General features: G+C 40.5%; 1 protein-coding gene across 7 annotated transcripts in view; it reads left to right on the plus strand.

Annotated features, from left to right (window-relative positions):
• The window catches only part of ZNF407 (zinc finger protein 407), a 463,568-nt gene that overhangs the window by 304,889 nt on the left and 135,594 nt on the right, over positions 1-23,085 (plus strand). The window lies entirely within an intron of this gene.

The following is a 23,085-nucleotide window of genomic DNA, read 5'->3' on the forward strand; positions in this document are numbered from 1 at the left end:
CTCTCTTTGCTCAAGAAAAAAATATTTTGAATCCAAGTATTACAGCAACTTTTGAGCCTTTGGAATCACATACAGCATAACGTTATATATAACTGCGTGTTAAGACTTTGGTTTTATGAAAAGGTTCTGCTAATAATGACAAAACATGACAGCAAAACCACAAATTAAATCACCAAAATATGCACTTAAAATAATGGGCTGCACACATGGGTGTGGAGCAATATTTGTTACAATATGCAGGGAAAAGTGTATGCTATTTCAGGACATGATCATCACTTTGGCTTGTGCCCTGCCCAGGAAAGAAAGGGATTGTAATGCACCGCTTATATGTTCATATGGTCTATGGCAGTGTTTCCCAAACTTGGGACGCCGCTTGTTCAGGGAAAGCCTGTGGTGGGCCAGGCCAGTTTGTTTACCTGCTGTGTCCGCAGGTTTGGCCGATCGCGGCTCCCACTGGCTGTGGTTCACCGCTGCACGCCAATGGGGGCTGCGGAAAGTGGCGCAGGCTGAGGGACGTACCGGCTGCCACTTCCCTCAGCCCCCATTGGCCTGCAGCGGCAAACCGCAGCCTGTGGGAGCCGCGATCGGCCGAACCTGCGGACACGGCAGGTAAACAAACCGGCCTGGCCCACCAGGGGCTTTCCCTGAACAAGTGGCGTCCCAAGTTTGGGAAACACTGGTCTATGGGATACACACCTCAAAGTATGCGGGAAAGCAGCCTGCAGGGCTGTTACACCTTTTGCCACATGGGTGGAGCCTTGACTCAATACATTCTCTCCCAACAGGTGAGCGTGTACGCAGGAGGAAGTAATCTGCGACTGTTCTACCTAATAGCCCATTACATCCCCCTGGAGGAAAGGGGGAGCCAGAAAATGAACTGTGACTCTCTCAAAATCACAGCTAGCTATCTGGTATGCTTCAGGGGCAGTGCAGTTATATTCTGTCCCTTACTCAAGGCAGCTATTATCATAATCTGCCTCGTAGTCTTTCATTTCCTTCTGCCTGAGCACAACAGCCCAGCTTGTCATGGTATTGCATTATTGTGCTGTATACTAACAAAAATCTTTTTTTTAAATAGTGTTAAATTAAATCACTTCTAACACTCTTTAGCAGTACTGACAGGTTTCAGAGTAGCAGCCGTGTTAGTCTGTATTCGCAAAAAGAAAAGGAGGACTTGTGGCACCTTAGAGACTAACCAATTTATTAGAGCATAAGCTTTCGTGAGCTACAGCTCACTTCCTCAGATGCATATCGTGGAAACTGCAGCAGGCTTTATATATACACAGAGAATATGAAACAATACCTATTCCCACCCCACTGTCCTGCTGGTAATAGCTTATCTAAAGTGATTTCCAGCACAAATCCAGGTTTTCTCACCCTCCACCCCCCCACACAAATTCACTCTCCTGCTGGTGATAGCCCATCCAAAGTGACAACTCTTTACACAATGTGCATGACAATCAAGCTGGGCTATTTCCTGCATAAATCCAGGTTCTCACATCCCCCCCACCCCCATACACACACAAACTCACTCTCCTGCTGGTAATAGCTCATCCAAACTGACCACTCTTCAAGTTAAAATCCAAGTTAAACCAGAACATCTGGGGGGGGGGGGTAGGAAAAAACAAGAGGAAACAGGCTACCTTGCATAATGACTTAGCCACTCCAAGTCTCTATTTAAGCCTAAATTAATAGTATCCAAATTAATTTAGGCTTAAATAGAGACTTGGAGTGGCTAAGTCATTATGCAAGGTAGCCTGTTTCCTCTTGTTTTTTCCTACCCCCCCCCCCCAGATGTTCTGGTTTAACTTGGATTTTAACTTGAAGAGTGGTCAGTTTGGATGAGCTATTACCAGCAGGAGAGTGAGTTTGTGTGTGTATGGGGGTGGGGGGGATGTGAGAACCTGGATTTATGCAGGAAATAGCCCAGCTTGATTGTCATGCACATTGTGTAAAGAGTTGTCACTTTGGATGGGCTATCACCAGCAGGAGAGTGAATTTGTGTGGGGGGGTGGAGGGTGAGAAAACCTGGATTTGTGCTGGAAATCACTTTAGATAAGCTATTACCAGCAGGACAGTGGGGTGGGAATAGGTATTGTTTCATATTCTCTGTGTATATATAAAGCCTGCTGCAGTTTCCACGATATGCATCTGAGGAAGTGAGCTGTAGCTCACGAAAGCTTATGCTCTAATAAATTGGTTAGTCTCTAAGGTGCCACAAGTCCTCCTTTTCTTTTAGCAGTACTATCTTTCATATTTTTAGCTGTGACATCACTATTAAAAGGATACATGGCTGGAAAACTCTGTAGTTTATAATACTATAAAACTCCTCCTTGTGTTGTAAGCCTATAAATATATCCAGGAGTTCTAGTGACATCATAAATCACTGAAGAATCATTTTGGTGGTTTATTGTGGTATCACCAGAACCCCTTAACTTTATTATATAAACACCCTCCCTCTGTCAAGGTGATTACAGAATCTCAGCGGTGACTCCATAGTTAAGGAGGCAATGTGGTTCACTTTGAAACACCAACAGCCTCATTTTGAAACACCAACAAAAATTTCAGGTAAATCCTTTCCCTTCCTTCAAGTAAATTGTACAAGGCATCTGTGAGGTAAGAGACTTCAAAATGAGTTCTTCACTTTCTGAAAAGGCTCCTAATTTGTCTGTAGCACCATATTTCAAAGCTGCTTGATCTGAAAAGTTCCCATATATGTTTATGAACTAGTCCTGGGGCTAGTTAGGTTGGTTAATGAATTCTGAACATGCTCACAGTCCAGCGGTCTCTGAAGCATTAATAAACTTCTTCATGGGTTAGTTGGACACCTGAGCTTTCATTTAAAAAAAAAGAAAGTCTCTATCTTTGCCTTGCAAAAACAGCTTTATAATATAAATCAACCGCTAAGGTAGTTTGTTACAGTGATTTTTTTTTTCCCTTTTGGATAACTCAAAGATTTGTCTGCTGCAGCTGTGCTCTTGCCTGCTCCTACAAGCCATAGCTCCTAACTTGATTTCTTGTTTAGAACTCTGTATCTTTTCCTTCCATACCATTACAGTATGGCCACTGTAGAATCTCAGGTTTCAGAGTGGTAGCCGTATTAGTCTGTATCAGCAAAAAGACCGAGGAGTACTTGTAGCACATTAGAGACTAACAAATTTATTTGGGCATAAGCTTTCATGGGCTAAAGCCCACTTCATCAGATGCATGCAGTGGAAAATACAGTAGGAAGATATAGATATACAGAGAACATGAAAAAATGGGTGTTGCCATATCAACTCTAACGAGACTAATCAATTAAGGTGGGCTATTATCATCAGGAGAAAAAACCTTTTCTAGTGATAATCAGGATGGCCCATTTCAAACAGTTGACAAGAAGGTGTGAGTAACAGTAGGGGAAAAACTGGCATGGGGAAATAGTTTTTACTTTGTGTAATGACACATCCACTTCCAGTCTTTATTCAAGCCTAATGTAACGGTGTCCAATTTGCAAATTAATTCCAGTTCTGCAGTTTCTCATTGGAGTCTGCTTTTGAAGTTTTTTGTTGAAGAATTGTGACTTTTAGGTCTGTAATTGAGTGACCAGGGAGGTTGAAGCGTTCTCCGACTGGTTTTTGAATGTTATAATTCTTAACAACTGATTTGTGTCCATTTATTCTTTTACATAGAGACTGTCTGGTTTGGCCAGTGTAAATGGCAGAGGAGCATTGCTGGAACATGATGGCATATATCACATCGGTAGATGTGCAGGTGAACGAACCTCTCATGGTGTGACTGATGTGATTAGGCCCTATGATGGTGTCCCTTGAATAGATACGTGGACAGAGTTGGCAATGGGCTTTGTTGCAAGGATAGGTTCATGGGTTAGTGTTTTTGTTGTGTGGTATGTGGTTGCTGGTGAGTATTTGCTTCAGGTTGAGGGGCTGTCTGTAAGCGAGGACTGGCCTGTCTCCCAAGATCTGTGAGAGTGAGGGATCATCCTGCAGGGATAGGTTGTAGATCCTTGATGATGCTCTGGAGGGGATTTTGTTGGGGGCTGAAGGTGACGGCTAGTAGGGTTCTGTTACTTTCTTTGTTGGGCCTGTCCTGTAGTAGGTGACTTCTGGGTACTCTTCTGGCTCTGTCAATCTGTTTCTTCACTTCAGCAGGTGGGTTTTGTAGTTTTAAGAATGCTTGATAGCGATCTCTAGCCCACGAAAGCTTATGCCCAAATAAATTTGTTAGTCTCTAAGGTGCCACAAGTACTCCTCGTTCTTTTTAGTAGAATCTCAATATCCCTTGCACTACTCTGAAATATCTGCTTTTGATTTCAGTGGCGCACTCCGGCGGCACCCTAGGAAGAATTGTCAGTGCCCCTCCTCCAGTGCTCAAGCCAATGCAGCTTCCCCTCATTGTTCTCTGGGGAGATAAAGTCCCAGCAAAACAGAGGGTGGGTAATGTGTTTCCTGTTGGCACTCCTGAGCACCAGTGTACTTGGTGCTGCAGATGCCAAAATAAAGACGCTGGATGAAATCTTGGCTCCATTGAAGTTAATGGTTAAACTCCCACTGTCTTCAGTGGGGCCAGGATTTCACCTACTACCTGTTTTGAAGACCTTACAGATACAGATACGCCTAGAAGTCCAGTGAGAGATGTAGCAACATCTTGACCAGGGGTCGGCAACCTTTGGCATGCAGCCTGCCAGGGTAAGCCCCCTGACAGGCCGGGACGGTTTGTTTACCTGCTGCGTCTGCAGGTTTGGCCGATTGCATCTCCCACTGGCTGCGGTTCGCCACTCCAGGCCAGTGGGGGCTGCAGGAAGCAGCGTGGGCCGAGGGATGTGCTGGCTGTGATGAACTGCGGCCATTGGGAGCTCTGATCAGATGAACCTGTGGACGTGGCAGGTAAACAAACTGGCCAGGCCCGCTAGGGGACTTACCTAGGCCAAAGGTTGCCAATCCCTGATCCTGACCATTCTTTGAACACTGCAGTGTTTTAAAAAAAGGAAGAAGAAGAAGAAGAAGAAGAAAAGTTTGTGGGGATCAAAGAAAAAAAGACTTCTGCTTTTTGACTAAACTTTGTTTTGTTGGTATCTCATTCTCCCAAACCCCTTCCACCTTCATTCGGTCTGTTCATTCGACCCGATGTATCCTGTATGATTATAGATTATTACTATAGATTATAAACTCTCTAAGGCAGGGATGGCTTTCTCTGTTATTTGTGCAGTGCCCAAGGGATGCTGTGGATCTTTGAATGGGATCCTTTGATGCCACTGTATTGTAGTAGAAATAATAATAATAGAGTTTCTTGGAATCCATGCCTTCCTTGAGCAGTAACTTGACAAAATTAATTAGACAAGAGTCCAATGTTCCCTCCAATTTTTGACAGGCTATATGTGCAAAAAATTTCCTCTGTGAAAATTTTTGACAGGCCATGTGCGCAAAAAATTTCTTCTGTGCAAATTGTTGTGCTTCTGTGCAAATTTTTGTGCACGCAGTGTTTTGCCATGTGCGTGGGGTTTAGGATCTGTGTGCATGCACACAGCTTAGAGGGAACAGTGGACAAGACTAGAATGCTTCAGATTTTAGTATTTACTATCATACATAGAGTTTGTGGAGAAGCATCAACCACAAGGAGCGAGATGATGTAGCGAAGCCTGCATTGCTGTTTCCTGGGTAAAGGGCTTTAGGCAGGGATTTTCAAAGGAACCTAATGGAGTTAGGTGCCCAAATTCTATTGAATTTCAGCAGGAGTTGAGTGACTAATTCCCTTTTGAAATCCCATCCTTAGTCTCCAGGGCTGGTAATGCAGTATTTTTCATGAGAACTAAATACATCTCCAGGTTTTGGCTCCAATCCTGCAAAAATTTAAGCATGAATATGTAGCCTCATTGACTTTGAGTGTTGGCTGGATCAGAGCCCTGTTTTTTGTTCTGTTTTGTTTTTAAAAAACTTGACCTTCAAGTATAAATTCTTCCAAATACAATTCTGCTTCTTCGGATCAAGCCATTAATGTACTAATAGGTAGTAAAGGAGAGAAAATCATCACTGAGGGCAGCAGTGAATTTTAAAGCAAGCAGAATTATTTAGAATCCCTTTCCCATTATAAGTGAACTTCTTGAGCAATAACTACTGTAACAAAGTTTCTCCTCTACCTGGGTGGGTCTTGTGCTTAATGGCCAATTTGCTTGCCTTGGAGCTTCACAGCAGCACTCAGTTTGGCCGTTTTTGTGAACCCACCGTCCAGGTCAGCTCCTCCTGTGTCTGACCAGGAGTTGGGAGATTTTGGGAGAACCCAGGCCCGCCCTCTACTCCGGGTTCCAGCCCAGAGCCCTGTAGAATGCAGCTGTCTAGAGTGCCTCCTGGAACAGCTGTGCAACAGCTACAACTCCCTGGGCTACTTCCTCATGGCTTCCTCCCAACACCTTCTTTATCCCCACCATAGGACCTTCTTCCTGGTGTCTGATAATGCTTGTACTCCTCAGTCCTCCAACAGTATGCATTCTCACTCTCAGTTCCTAGCGTCTCTTGCTCCCAGCTCCTTACACGCTTACCACAATCTGAAGTGAGCTCCTGTTTAAACCCAGGCGCCCTGATTAGCCTTCCTTAATTGATTCTAGCAGCTTGTCTGTCTTAATTGTTTCCAGAAGCTTCCTGATTGTTCTGGAACCTTCCCTGTTACCTTACCCAGGGAAAAGGGACCTACTTAACCTGGGGCTAATATATCTGCCTTCTATTACTCTCCTATAGCCATCCGGCCCGACCCTGTCACACTACTAAGTATGAAAGAAAAAAGATATTAAGATATTGGGAGACAAATTCTTCTCTTGATCATCACATAAATACTCATTTATTTGTTGATTGAACTTTGGTGGAAGTAGCCTTAGTGGCACAGATATAATTTCAAAAGTTCCCCACACAGCAGCAGCGCAAACTCTAAACTTACGTGATAAGGGAGAAAGAAGATGTATAGGGCCATACCAAATTCACAGCCATGAAAAACCGTCACGGACCATGAAATCTGGTCTTTTGTGTGCTTTTACCTTACACTATACAGATTTCATGGGGAAGATCAGCGTTTCTAAAATTGGGAGTCCTGACCCAAAGGGGTCACAACGTTATTTTAGGAGGCTTGTGGTATTGCCATCCTTACTTCTACATTGCTGCCTTCAGAGCTTGGCAGCCAGAGAGTGGCGACTGTTGGCTGGGCACCCAGCTCTGAAGGCAGCGCCCCGCCAGCAGCAGCACAGAAGTAAGGGTGGCAATGCCATACCATGCCACCCTTACTTCTGCACTGTTGCTGACAGTAACTCTGCCTTCAGAGCTGGGATCCTGGCCAGCAGCCATCGCTCTCCAGCTGCCCAGCTCTGAAGGCAGCACTGTCGCCAGCCAGAGTGTAGAAGTAAGGGTAGCAGTACCGTGACCCACCCCCCACACTCCTTTTTGGGTCAGGTCCCCTACAATTACAACACCATGAAAGTTCAGATTTAAATAGCTAAAATCATGAAATTTACGATTTTTAAAATCCTATGACAGTGAAATTGACCAAAAAGGACTGAATTTGGTAGGGCCCTAAATTTAATTTTTGCTCCTACATTTCTTTTCCATTTCCTTAACCATTTCTGTTTACCCTCTGAAACATGAGTGGAATTTTGGTAAGAGTTATAGAGTCAATTCCTGTGATCTTTGACAGACTATGTGGACACAAAATGGACACTACAGGCTTCTTTTAATTGTTATGGCTTGTAGGTCTGCGATGCTTGGTATGGGTGCTTAGTTAAAAATAGCTGTCAGTGTATATGTTAGTCACATGAGCAACCCCTCTTCAAAACACACGGATTTTTAACTTTTAACTTCATTTTGACTCGATTCAATAAGTTACTTAAGCACATGTATAACTTTAAACACATGAGTAGCACATATGTTCTTAGAGTACGTTGGTAAATCTAGGCCTTTAAGAATTGTGTTACTATGATGCAAAGTAGTTTCAAAGAAATCCTCTTGTTTTATAAAAGATTTTGGAGGGTTTTTTGGTTTTGTTTTTTTAAGTTTTAAAGTAGAATACATGTTTTCTTTAGCTGTAAAAGCACAATCAAGGCAATGTGATAAGTAAGTCAGTGTTGTAAAAGTAAAACTAATTTTGCCTTCACTCACATGAGCTATAGAAGGAGGAAGCTTTATTGTCCCTGGGAAGGTGATAAGGCAGAGTAATTGTATATTATACTGTCCTGGAACATCTGCCTGAAGACTGTTGGAGCAATTCATCTATCATGGACGATACAGCATGTTTTGTCTTTCTGCTCTAACCCATCCCCACTGCTGGCCTGCACGAAGGTTTTGATAGGGCCTGTGCCTGGGCTGGGGCTCACATTAATCAGTCCCCTTGTTCAACACTCCAGCTGACATAATTACAACCTGCGCACAGCAGTTATTCAAGTCGAGTCCTTGTCACTCGTGGTGCGAAACTACACAGCTCAGATCCCGAAGGAGATTGCCTTATCACACAGAACAAGGGCTCACAGGAGTTGAAGAGAATAGAAATGGGAAAATGTCTTCCGGGAGTACTATATATTCCTTTAAAATAAGACATTTGAGAGACTTACAAGGGACAAAGAGAAGCATTGTGCAAGGTCTGAAATGAACAGGTTATTATTTTTAAACGGATTACACAGGCCATTTTTGTGAAATGGACATGGATTATTAAATAAATTCAGTGGTCTCTCTCTCTTATCTTTCAGTGACTCTGCCCTATTAGTTTTCTTCAGAAGTGATAAAATAGTTTTAGACTTGTAAAAGGTTTAAGTATCTCTCAGTAGAAATCATCAGAACACAATCAGTAAAAGTGTAAGTATTATACCAGTAAAATTGGCACACACATAAGGGAAAATCTGTAAAGATCAGAGTTAAAGGTAAGGGAAAGTGCTTGCAAAAGGGCTTTCAAAGATGAGCAAGTTCATTAGTTTCTGCTGTAGCATGGTATAGGAATGTGAAAGATGAAGCCGGGAAACTGACTTCATATTTTACCATTTTTTTTCCTCTCTTCATATTAACCCTCGGTAGGACAGAAAGCAGATCTACAGCACTGTGTAGAGTTTCCCTTCCTCCCTTACACACACTTTAAACTTTTATTACTAAAATAGTTATTTTTCCATGACAGAACATTTGAGTAACCTAAGTGTAGGATGATTTACGTGATTTGGATCTAATAAAAGTCTCCAGTAAACCATGTTCTTATTGGGACTTCAGTGCAGAAAGTTCTCTTAGCATTCAATCCATCCCCCGCCCCCAGCCCTCCCGGGTGTGGGGGGCATTCCCCCATATGGTTAATCCAAATTTAAGGCAAATTCTTCACTTTTGAATCCATGGGCTAGCGAAGGTGCTGTGAAACATGGATAATGATTTCTGGTCTCATTAAAATTTTATTCCTAACACTTAAACATATATCACTGGAAATGCGTATTGTTGGAAAACCTACAGTAAATTATCTTTTATTGGTGAGTGGGTATGATTTTTAGAGAGTAAGATGCCTTATCTGAAGCTAGGAGTGAGAGTGCTAGAAACACTTTTAGTTTATACTGCTCACACCATTTGTGTGCACTTCTCTTTGTGTATAATATAGGTTAAATACACAATTTTCCAGAGTATTGCATCAACCGTACACCATTTCATAGTTTCTCTTGGTGATTGTGCACAGCACATTTTACTTCATGTGTGACTTTTCTCTGTAAAGTGACTATATAAGAACACCTACTCCCTGTGAGGCATATCTACTTCCTGTAATGACAAAAATGAATGTTTGCTGCTTCCTATTCTCGCAGAACCAACACACTGATGGGAAAAGGAGCTGTATTCTAGTCTCACCCCACCTGTCACTAACAGGGTTACTAAGTAATCGCCAACTGCAGTGCTGAACACTGCTGTTAGCTACCCCTGTGCAGACAATGATGCTGTGAAGGCAGGATAATGGCATTGCACAGATGTAACTGAGGGCAAAAATTGGACCTGCACATTATTTATTACTGCTGATGAGCCATGAGATTCCATTTTTAAACTGAGCAAATTTCCTGTGGAAGTCAAAGAAAGGCAACAAACATGGAACCTCATGGTGACATTTTTCAGAGTTGAACTACACTTTTCAAGGATTTAGAGGTATAAGCCCAGAAGGACCATTAGATCACCTATTCTGACCTCCTGTATAACACAGTCCATAGAATTCCATACAGTTACTCCTGAATTGAGCCCAATAGCTTATATTAGACTAACGCACACTTTCCAGAAAGTTATCGAGTATTAATTTAAAGACATCAAGGGATGGAGAATCCATCACTTCCATTTGTAGTTTGTTCCAAAGGTTAATTACCCTTACTGTTAAAAATGTGTGTTGTATTTCTAATTTGAATTTGTCTGGCTTTAAATTCTAGTCATTGGTTCTTGTTATGGTGTTCTCCACTAAAATAAAAAGCCTTTTAGTACCCAGTAAAGGTACTTTTACACTGTGATCAAGTCTTCTCTTGATCTTCTTTTTGATAAACTAAGCAGATTGAGCTATGTAAGTCTCTCACTGTGTGGCATTTTTTCTAGCCCATGAATAATTTTTGTGGCTCTTCTCTGCACCCTTTCCAATTTTTTCAACATCCTTTAAAAAATGTGAATACCAGAACTGGACATAGTATTCCAGTATTGGTCTCACCAATGATGTACAGAGAGGCAAAATGCCCTCCCTACTCCTACCTACTACTGCCTGTTTACGCATCCAGGAATTGCATTAACCCCTTTTGCGGCAATATGACACCGAGAGCTCATATTGAGCCATTTGTCCACAATGACTCTCTTCGGAGTCCCTGCCTTCCAGGGTATTGTCCCCCATTCTGCAGGTATGGCCTACATTCCTTGTCCCTAGGTGTATGACCTTGCATTTGGCTGTATTAAAATGCACCTTGTTTGGATAGGCCCAGCTTACAAAGCAATTTGGATCATCTGTATGACTGCCCTGTCATCAATATTTACCATTTCACCCATCTTTGTGCCATCCAAAAATTTTATCAGCAGTGATTTTATATTTACTTTCAAAATGAATCTTTCAGGAAATTAAGATTTAATTCCAAAGATAAATCTGAGTAGTTGAAATGAGAGAGAGAATGGTCTTCAGCTTCATGGGGTGGTGGGAGTGGCAAAGTGTGTGGAGGGGCAGGCCTGTAGAACAGAGGTAATAGAGACAATACTGCTCTTGACACTAACCCAGGCAGCAGAGCAACAGGACATGCCCTCTAGGGAGCTCTGTCTGCTACCAGAATGGCTGAAAGAGCTGACATAAAGGCCAGTTGGAAGAAGGGTCATCTGCATCCAAGACTGAGAAGCAGCTTTCAGGGTCTGCTGCTATCATCTGTGACTTCAGCAAAGTTAGGAGTCCTTTTCATCTCCCTGCATCCTACAGAATCCAAGCCCTTTCATAGTCTCCATCTGTACATGTTTGTTTGTGGAAACATTTTGTGCCTCACTGAGGCCTCACAAACTGTGTGTGTACAGTGACTTGAATTTTTCAATGTAACTTTAGGTGGTCATTTAGAAAAGTACAATAGAAAAGGAGTTGCCATTGAGGGGAGGGAAAGGAGCATCTTCACTTAGTCTTATCCCATCCAGTTTTTTTTTTTTTTAATTGAATGATTTCCCTGGCCCATTTCAGGAGCATACTTAAGCAAGCGCATAACATTAAGCTCGTGAGTAGTCCCATTGAAATAGTCAACAGGACTACTGGTACTTAAAATTCCATATGTACTTAAGATTCTTGCTGAATCCAGGGGTGTGTTAGTTAAAGCTCCCATTCCCACTTTGATCCTCATGATCTGCCCAGCACCCTCCCAAGACAGGTGTGTGTCTCTTACGTACAGCAAACCCTCCTCTTCTCGAGCCAGCTTCTTCAATATCCAGCCTGAAAAAATAAAAAAGGAAAGGGGGGAGGGAATCCCCCCAAAAGGAATCCAGTGATTCTCAGCTAGTGTGAAATTCAGTCAAGAGCAAAGATCTGATGCATGGTAATCCCCTCCTGTTTCTGCCACTTAAACCCTTGGTAAAGCCATGCAGGGGTGGGACATGCACACGAGATCTCTGCATTCCTTACATGCTTCTAAGGGGCATTCTGGGACCAGCCCCAAAAAGGCTTGGTCAGAATTGACTGTTGAGGATAGGCCTTCAGACACACCACTGTATGTACATTACACAGATTCAGTGGCCAGAAACCCCATAAGAGGTTGCAGAGAGAGGTTGCAAGTATTGTTTGTCCACCATAGCTTTGGAGGGAGTGATGTTGCAGCATGCCTATACATTGCAGGGAGGAAGGGATGGATTATATCACTCTAGCACCTCCATAGTTCCTTTCAAAAATCCCCATTTACTATAATTTGGTATATGCAGGAGTAAAATTGGCCCACTGAGATCAGCTTCTTAAGAGCATACATTTGATATAATCAGTTCCTTAAAATTGGGCTACGTGCACTATAAATAAAATTGTGAATATTTGGCCCAAACTACAGTTTGGACACAATATTCTGCTGAAGAAAACTGGGACACAAGTAGTAACTTATCTGTTTCCCATCCATTTCAGTGCTGATGCACTAATTCTTGCTGCTGCCCTACAGGGCTCTGCTACTTTTTAGCAGCCAGCATTGGACATCTGTCACACATAATGTGTGTCATAACAAATAGATCATTATAAAAATACAGAACTATCAGTGTAGAAAAGCTGAAAGAATTATTATAATTAGGAATGAGTGTGACTTCAATACTCTCTGAGTAAATCCCAAATAGTTTTTCATTATTTTCATTGTGAAACATACGGTATGTAGTTAAACAGTATGAACGTGGATTATTCTGTTTTACTGTTGTTTCATTGTTTCTGTATGGCAATATGCACGACTGATTAGGCTGCTTCATTTGTGTGGTGGTTTTGGCTGTGTTTTTTCAGTCATGTTAGCTCAATCGAATTAGCTTAACATGATTGAAAAACCTCATCCAGACACAGGCTAACACATGTTCAGATGTTTTAACCAGTGCCTTGACATGGCTTTTCAAACATGTTAAGCTAACTCGAATGAGCTAACACTATTGAAAAGCACATCCATTTACCTCATTAAGAGAGGTACTCTTTGGGCTGTGTCTGTCTTTTAGGGCCTGACCTCTTTGTAACCTTTCTGTAGTGTTGCCAACTCTAGCGATTTTATCATGAGTCTCTCAAAATTTGATGTTTTTCTTAAAGCTCCAGCTCCTAGATTTATGTGAATCTCGGAGCTTTCATTTAATAAACAAAATGTTAAGTTTCTAACTCTCCTGGCTGCGAGGAATAGCTTGGAAATGTGACCCAAGTACATCCCAAAGGCTCAGAAACCAGAAGACAAAAAATTTAAAAAAAAAACCAAAAGACCTCTTGAATTTTAAATTAATCTCATGATGATATTTTGAGGCTTGGCTCATGATTTTTCAGGAATCGGGGCTGGCAATACTTCTCATTTGTTTCCCTCTAACGCTGGGAAGGTATGTTTACACTAAAGTTTTTAGCTTGTGTACTGGAACAAATATTTGTGGAGTCATCCAGATTAACATGTGCAAACATGGTAGCAAACTCGAATTAATTGAAATCAATTAACTTGAGTTCAAAACTCTAGTGTAGACAAACCTTGAGTGCATAAGCTGTTTCTTCTGGACTGTCATGAGTTAGGCAGGGAACTTACGTCCTCAGTGAATGTTGTGCCTGAATAAACTGGTTTCTCTACTAACACAAAAATATTGGCTATGAAATGGGGCATCCTCAAAGAAAAGAAGCAGCGGTTTGTTTTCACTTTTCTTTCTTACTGAAACAGACTGCATGTTGAACAAACTGATTGGAGAAAAGGTCGTTTCTGATGGGGTGTTCATGGAAGACATTACAGCTATTCAGCTAGCCCCAACTGTAGGCAAGGACCACTCGTTTCAGAGATTTTGCATTTTCTGGCTAGGGATTGGCCACTTTTTAATATATGGTTTCAGAGTAGCAGCCATGTTAATCTGATCTGCAAAAAGAAAAAGGAGGACTTGTGGCACCTTAAAAACTAAAAAGAAAAGGAGTACTTGTGGCACCTTAGAGACTAACCAATTTATTAGAGCATAAGCTTTCGTGAGCTACAGCTCACTTCATCAGATGCATATCGTGGAAACTGCAGCAGACTTTGGATTTAAACTTGAAGAGTGGTCAGTTTTAAATCCAAAGTCTGCTGCAGTTTCCACAATATGCATCCGATGAAGTGAGCTGTAGCTCACGAAAGCTTATGCTCAAATAAATTGGTTAGTCTCTAAGGTGCCACAAGTACTCCTTTTCTTTTTGCGAATACAGACTAACACGGCTGTTACTCTGAAAATTAAAAACTAACAAATTTATTTGAGCATAAGCTTTCGTGAGCTGTACCTCACGAAAGCTTATGCTCAAATAAATTTGTTAGTCTCTAAGGTGCCACAAGTACTCCTTTTTTTAATATATATAACTTTTAAAAAATTGGTGAATCTGGTTGGAAAATGTAGTCAATAGCAGATTTCTTGTGTGTGTGTGTGTGCGTGCGCCTCTCCCCCCCGCAGTCGTATTGGTATAATATGTACAGTTTTATTAGTTGTGTTTTCATTGACTGGTGAGTGTGACTACCGTGGTTTGGGCGGTTTGCAGGAGTTTGTGTTAGTAGTTTTCTGACATATCAGTTGGCGCTCAGTAGCAATCGTTTAGGGAATTGCCATCTGTAGATAGGGTTCTTTGTTTAATTAGTGGGTGGAATTTTTGTGGCTTGCTTTAATTTTATTGTTTAGTGGTGAATTTATATTCTGAATCACAGTTTTGGACTAGCGCTTTTAGGTGCTGTGCATCCTCAACAGCCATTGACTTAAGTGCAAAGGAAGGTTACAGGACTGGGCCCCTTCTTCTGTTGATTAGCTAGTGTGTGAGAAATAATTCACATTTAAAGTTTAAAGTAACTTTTTGCTCCAAAATTGAATATTTACATCTCTATCATGGGGTTTTATTTGTTTTGGTTTATTTTTCATATAGCCAAATGCAAGGACATACATTTAGGAACAAACACTCTAGGTCACATTTATGGGATGAAGGGCTGGTGTTTGGAAATCAGGAACTCTGAAATGGACTTAAAGGTCATGGTGGATTAACCACTGAATGTGCACTCTTGAGTTGTGGCAGCTAAGAGAGCTAACGTGATTCCGGGGTGTTTAAGCAGGGGAATATTGAGTAGAACTATGGAGTATAGAACATTAGTACGATCATTACTGGAATACTGTCCAGTTTTGGTGTCCACACTTTCAAAAGGATGTTCACTAACTGATAGCTCTTTTAGAAAAGAGGTGCAAAACTATTAGAGGTCTGGAAACCGACCTTACAGTAAAATTAAAGGAGTTAAAGTTACAAAAAGGTTAAGAGGTGACTTGATCATGGTCTACAAATGCCTACATGAAGAGAAGATTTCTGATGGTAGAAGACAATTTAATCTAGCAGACAAAAGCATAACAATAGCCATTGGCTAGAAGCAAAAGCCAGACAACTTCACATTAGAAACATGTCAGTTTTTTAACAGTGAGTGTCGTTTACCAATGAAACAATTTACCACTTTCCACTACCACTAACCACTTTCTTCATCACATAAATTACTTAAATTAAGTTTGGATATCTTCCTACAAAAGACCCTCTCATTCAGCCCAGATGATATGGGCTTGGTGCATGAATCATTGAGTGAAATTCTATGGCCTGTGTTATGTAAGAGAACAGACTGAATGATCATAATGGTCACTCCTCGTCTTTAAATCTATGAATCTTTTTGTTTTTAGTTTAAATCATAACTGAGAGTTTAGCTAATGATAGCGAGTTTTCCAAATTGGGGTTTGGCTGTTTTCTATAAGTATTGAGTGAGACTCCTGTGATTTGGCTATTTTCTGGCTAGTAAATTAGGATTAGGATTCTATGGAAATGTAGATAGGTTTCAGCAGAAGTTTGCTTAATTTCCATTACTGAAGTTGCTATTCCTGTAAGAAATTATCTATTTTTAAATGTTCTGCTACTTTGTTAACTGCTGGATCAAATTCCTGCTTGCCATTTCTATTTGTTGTAGTTTGTGCTGTAGGGTTTAATCAGGGGTGTGAAACATACAGCCCATGGGCTAGATCTAACCTGTAGTACAGTTTCATCCAGCCCCTGGACTTCCCATGAATCTACTGGCATGTTTATACAACCCCAGAGTCCGCACTATGGGAGACATGATTTGTTCAGGCTCCAGTGTGTTGTGTTCTAACCTCTGCATGTAGACCTTGCTCGTGTGCATCATGTGTACAGGACTGTGTACATCAGTGTGCACTAGGGAACATGTAGTGTGCACCATCAGAGTCCATACGGACTGGTGCACTCTACAAATCACACTCCCCTTGTCCAGACTCCAGGACAGCAATCCCTTGTGTACAGATGTAGAACCACTTAGTTGCATTTAAGAGGCTCTGGAGAGGCATCAAGTAAATGTAAGTAATTACCAACAGGGTTTATCTTTACCTATTTCTCGTTTAATAACTTTTGCTGAATATATCAGGCCTATCATATGAAATGAGTTTGACACCCCTGGTTTCAGTAGTGCAGAGGGCCTTCTGCAGGCCCTCTGCATCAGGGTGAACTTCACTCATACTAACGCAAAGGGGAAACTTTAAATAAATATTTTTAGTCAGTCTACTATATCACTGTGTTTCTTTTCAGATGTAAGTAGTGACATACATACAGTTGCCAGATGTACTTCCAGTTTTGTGCAATCCTGTACAGAAAGAGGCTGTTTGTGCAGAATACCCTGGAGAAACTTTTAAAGAACAGTTCATTTTTTGTGAGAATATGAATCCTGAAATATGCTATGGTCTCTAAGACCTAGTGGATGAAGTAATAAGTATTATGTCCCATTCATGCCTTGAAACCTTCCATTTGCATGCTTGCAGTGTCTTTTCAAGATGGTGGGTACTGCGTAATTGAAGAGTGTATCCTGTGTATTTCACTAGCAGACCATTTAAATAAAAATTCTTGGAGAGTGGTAGGAAGTGAACTATTCATCTAGGCATGCATATAAAATCTTTGAAAACATTATTGTGTGCAACTTGCATTCTGGATGGGCAAGTTTAGAAAACTAAACTCCAGAGTTAATAAAGTAGATTTTTTGTCACTTTTAAATCGTACCAGAATGTCTGTTAGAAGGATGCCTCTTAAGATTTCTATTAGCAAGAGGAACATTATTCTGATTATTAATACTATCTCCATCCACTCCCTTTTGGACTCTGGCATAATTCATTTCTAGCTCTAAAATCAACATTTTCAGGATTGGTTACAAAGTAACAAAAAGAAGGACCCCACAGTAATCTCTGTCTGGCTGTAGAAGTCAAAAGGAAGAAACTAGTCCCTTTGGCCCATATTTTTAAAGGTGTTTGGGTGTTTCTCCACCCAGCATTGCAAGGCCTAAGGCCAGGTCTACACTATACACATACATCGGTATAACTACTTCACTCAAGGGTGTAAAAAATCCACATCCTGCGTGATGCAGTTATGCTGATCTAACCCCTGGTGTAGATAGCAGTGTGTCAATGCGAGAGCTTTTTCTGTCAACGTAGCTACTGCCTCTTGCAGAGGTGATGTGACAATTCTGTCAGAGAGACCCCTTTGGGACTGTTACGTGATATGCTGAGACTACCTCTGAGCCTGTTTTCTCTGCCAGTTTGGGCCTCCAGAACCCTGCCTTGTTGATCCAGACACGCCAGTCTGCTCCAACACAGACCCAGGGTCTGAACCACACGCCCCAAAGCTGCAGACTTAACTGAAAACAGCTTTAGATGTGCTTCTGTCTCCAGCACCCAGACACCCAACTCCCAGTGGGATCCAAACCCCAAATAAATTTGTTTTACTCTGTATAAAGCTTATATAGGGTAAACTCATAAATTGTCTGCCCTCTATAACACTGATAGGGAGAGATGCACAGCTGTTTGCTCCCGCAGGTATTAATTACTTACTCTGGGTTAATAAGCAAAAGGGATTTTATTAAGTATAAAATGTAGGATTTAAGTGGTTCCAAGTAATAACAGATAGAACAAAGTAAGTTACCAAGCAAAATAAAAGATAGCACGCAAGTCTAAGCCTAATACATTAAGAAACTGATTACAGATAAAATTTCACCCTCAAAGATGTTCCAATAAATTTCTTTCACAGACCGGACTCCTTCCTAGTCTGGGCCCAATCCTTTCCCCTGGTACAGTCCTTATTCCAGCTCAGGTGGTAGCTAGGGGATTTCTCATGACTTCCACCTTTGTTCTGTTCCACCCCCTTCTATAGTTTTGGCACAAGGCGGGAGTCCTTTGTGTCTCTCTGGGTTCCCACCCTTCCTTCTAAATGGACAAGCACCAGGTTTAAGGTGGATTCCAGTACCAGGTGACATGGTCACATGTCCTATGAGACCTCAAGCCTTCATTCTTTCTGGCCTGATTCACAGGAAGGCTTGCAAGTAAACAGAGCCATTTACAACCAATTGTCCTAGTTGAGGGGAGCCATCAAGATTCCCAACGACCATTAATGAATGGCCCACTCTTTGCATAATTACAATAGGACCTCAGATTTATGTTTCATATTTCTAGTTTCAGGTACAAGAATGATACATTTATACAAATAGGATGACCACACTCAGTTATGATACCTTACAAGAGACCTTTTTCATGAAGCATATTCTAGGTACATTATATTCACACTCATTAGCATATTTTCATAAAATCATATGGAGTGCAAGGTAAGAGGTGGATTAAGTACGTCAATGCGAGAAGCTTTCCTGTAGGAGTAGTAGTGTCCTCATTGAAGCGCTACAACGGTGCAGCTGCACCTGCTGCAGTGTTTTAAGTGTAGACCTACTAAGAATCTCAAATTAGATGAAGGCTCCTAAGTCAATTAGACTTTGCAACGCTGAGCAGAGCAACACCTAAATACATTTTTAAAATATAGGCCAGAGTAACTTAGCTTTAATCATAAAATGTAGAACTGAATATTTTTAAACCACATATTAAGTTTGCCCTTTAAATGGGGTGAGAGAGTAATTAGTTAGTTAAAATAGTGATGATGTGGGCCTGCAATGTAATCCAGGGCTAAAATCGCAGGAAATTTTTGAGGGATATCCTATAATACAGTGGTTCTGAAATTTTGTACTGGTGACACCTTTCACATAGCAAGCCTCTGAGTGTGACCCCTTCCCCCCCCCCCCTTATAAATTAAAAGCACTCTATATATTTAACACCATTATAAATGCTGTAGGCAAAGCGGGGTTTGCGGTGGAGGCTGACAGCTCGGGACCCCTCGTGTAATAGTCTCGCAACTCCCTGAGGGGTCATGACCCCCAGTTTGAGAAGCCTTGCTATAATACATTGTGATAAAATCATAGAAATAGCTTGTCTGTTGGCTTAGTTTCTCTGAGCATACCCTGCAGGAACTCTCTCCAGTTCTCTTCTGCCAACTCTAGAAGTCTCTTCTTTGTGTTAATATTTATTATTTATATAGAACCACAAATATACATAATATTTTACAAACACACACAAAAAGCACTGCCCCAAGAGATTACAATCTCAAAATCTGGCAGACAAATACACTGTATGGGACAAAAAAAATCGAACACAAGATGTTGAAGGTACAATCACAATATGGTGATCAACACTGGAAGACCTTTTCAAAAGAAGTGGCTTTTAAAGAAGCACTTAGCGATGAGGAAGGGCACACAAAGCTCTATTTCACAACTTTGTGTCTGGAGTTAGGTGCCTAAATCCACATTTAGGCACCTTTGGATAACTGAATCTCTGACCCCTAGTTAGGTACCTAAAATCTTCATATAGGTATATAGAGATTATATAATGTGGATTTAGGCAGCTCAGTTTAAAAATTTGGCTCTTAGTGGATGACATAAGGCATAAGGACAGAATAGGAGATGTGAAGTGAATTGTAGAAGTCAGTGGTAGCACTTAGGGGCAGAGGACTGGGTGGCGTGTATGGTGTGAGTGTGAGAGAAGTACTTGAGAGCAGAAATACTAGAAAGGGGGAATCTGAGAGTATAAAAGAATAATACTTCCACTTTTCATGTTCAAACAGTTGGCCACAAAAAAGAAAAGACTGAGATATGGACTAAGCTTTTAGAAGTAAAGGTAGAGAGGAAAGGATAAAAAGTAAATGATCAAGAAAACTTCAGACAATCTGACCACTATTTAAATGTCATCCTTTACTCCATAACATTTACCATAGTATTTTCCTTTCCTATGAACAAAAAGCTAATTATGGCATTTCAGATACCACTATGGAACTGTTGGAAGCTACTGACTTACAGTGTCTGTACCACTGTACATGACTTATACAAGTGAGACCATTCTCCCTCCATCTGCAGCCTAACTTGATGAAAAGGCTCCATCTCCCTGCTCATCATCACCTGCAGCAATCTTGGGGAGATGAAGACTCCAAACAACACCCACAATGCCCTGTAACAGCATTCTAATGGGGCTGGGGAAACTTTTCATCTACCCCGTCCATGCCTTGTAGCAGCACTCATTGCATGGAAGAAAGGGGAGAGGGAAAGTTTCCACTCCACTCCTGTATGACAGCATTTTCACATGTCTATAGACAATAACTGCAAACTACTTCACTCTGTACCAGGAATATCCATTCTGTGAATGCCCAGTCAAAGATTGCCGCACATACATAAATTCATTCAAAATAGGAAATAACTTATATAGACAAAAACACACTTGTTCATATTAAAGAATAATAGTAATAATTTAACTTAAATTATATCTATGATAGTAAAAAGAAAAGGAGTACTTGTGGCACCTTAGAGACTAACCAATTTATTTGAGCATAAGCATCCGATGAAGTGAGCTGTAGCACACGAAAGCTTATGCTCAAATAAATTGGTTAGTCTCTAAGGTGCCACAAGTATCCTTTTCTTTCTGCGAATACAGACTAACACGGCTGCTACTCTGAAATTATGATAGTGTTACTGGAATGCAGGCCAGTCTCTTAAAAGCTGTGTTTATTTATTTGGCTTATATAACTCAAGTGCTGAGCTAAAAACCCAAAGTCTGACTTTATTCAAATTTTTGAGGCAGAAGAATTCCTTCTGGGCTGAGTTCTTCATTGTTAAATTTCAGTATAAAGGAAATCTTTTTTATCTCAGAGTTTATAAACTCCTGAAAGTGGAGTTTATAACACAAAGGCTGTCAGATGCTTAACTATCATCACTATTGCAACACTATAATATTTAGCTAGATGTTTATAATGCCACCATTTTAGTGCAGATACAGTACTTCTTAAAGTCACAGACATTTGATTTAAATTCCATAAGCATAATATGAAATGCAATGTTTGATGTTTTGTATATCAGATATGGAATAATGTATTTGCCAAGCATTAGGGACGAGACTGATAATGCAACAGGCAGTTAAGGCACAGTGAATAATTAAAAAAACATTTTATATGCAGTACGTTATTGTCATGTCATATTTAAGGGTATTACTTGGTTTCAAAAGTGCATGGATTTGTGAGTTGTCACCTTAATGGGTTATTTTATTAGCACAATCGCTGCATTGCAAACTAATAAGGGATACCATTTGTAATGTCCTATGATTTCTTATTCCTAATTTATGATTAGGCCTTTCTGTGCTCAACATTTCAAACATTTCAATTGATGAGTTGATCAGCACATTGCTGTGTTCAGTCACAGAACTTTTAATCATGGTCAAACAAATGAGACTTTAAGGTGGCACAGTTTACAGTAGTTTGAACAAATTCAGAGATCAAATGATATAGCACTGCCCATGCACACAACTTGAGCAGACTATATTTCCTTCACAACTCTTAAGTTTCTGTAGAGCTTTCATATTTCTCAGAAATATTTTCAAGGTATTGAAAGAACAATTTTTACATAATGCCTTAGAGTTCATCTAAGGGAATAGTTAGTTTCCATATAGGTGCCCAGATTCTCAAAGCTCCCACATAGGCAGGTTTGGGCTGAATGCCACCTTTAGTGTCATGAACTATATCCTCATTTTATTAGAACTTATTTTAAATGTTGTTTATTTGTATATTTTCTTTTCCATTCACATTTGAAACTTATTTTATACAGTTTCCATTTAACTTTTGAGTAAAGTTAGTGTCCTTTAACTTCTGACATGTAGAATAAGTAGGGGAAAATAGAGTCTATAGTACTAATAAAGTATTCCCAAACTGAAATAAATGGAAGCACTTATATTCCTTGCTTTGATACAGGTAACGTATATCAATTACTTCTGCTAGCAAACTTTTTTAGGATGATGTAGGGTTTTTGTTTTAAATTCATACATACTAAATAGTCAGGAAATTCTAATTGAAGGATAAACTTGGGATGGAAATTTTGGTAAACTTTTTTGGATATAAATTCATTATTACTGCCACCCTTCACTCGTTTTTGGAAATGAGGTTAAAAACCTTTCAGCCCGAATTTTTCAAGTGCGTGAAATGTATCGCGCATCTCTGACTTCTGTACATTCCAACTCCTGTGTGGGCAGAAAAACCCTGATTTAAATCAGGGGGTGTGTGTGTGTATGCATGTGCACATGCAAAAGTTAGGCATGCACGCCTTTGAAAAGTTGACACACACAACCTCTCCCAAGATCACTATGTAGAGTTTATAAACTCTGAAGGAGTTAATGGACTATCCTTACAAAATCAGTTGCAAAGACTCTGATGGGGTCTATGAACTTTGTAGTAAAGGTTCATGTGAACTCCATGTGAACTTTTAAATATAAGCATCAATGCTTACCTGCACCTAGACTCTAGTTAAAGGCATGGTGCTCAAAAAAGCCAAACAAATAATAATCAGTTTTGCTAGGCTAAGCTATTATGTTCCCTACTCACACTCCCCAAAAACATTAGAAGACTTTTGCAAAGGTAAAAAAAACTATTCATTTTGTTAAATTCTTAACCTTCCAGATTCATAATTAATCAGAAACTTCCGCACTTCCAGAGATTTCAACTGGAAGACATGTTTTCTGTGCAAGTTAAGAGTATGTCAGA

The sequence above is a fragment of the Lepidochelys kempii genome, chromosome 2 (genome assembly GCF_965140265.1).
Source record: "Lepidochelys kempii isolate rLepKem1 chromosome 2, rLepKem1.hap2, whole genome shotgun sequence".
In the NCBI taxonomy this organism is placed as follows: Eukaryota; Metazoa; Chordata; order Testudines; family Cheloniidae; genus Lepidochelys; species Lepidochelys kempii.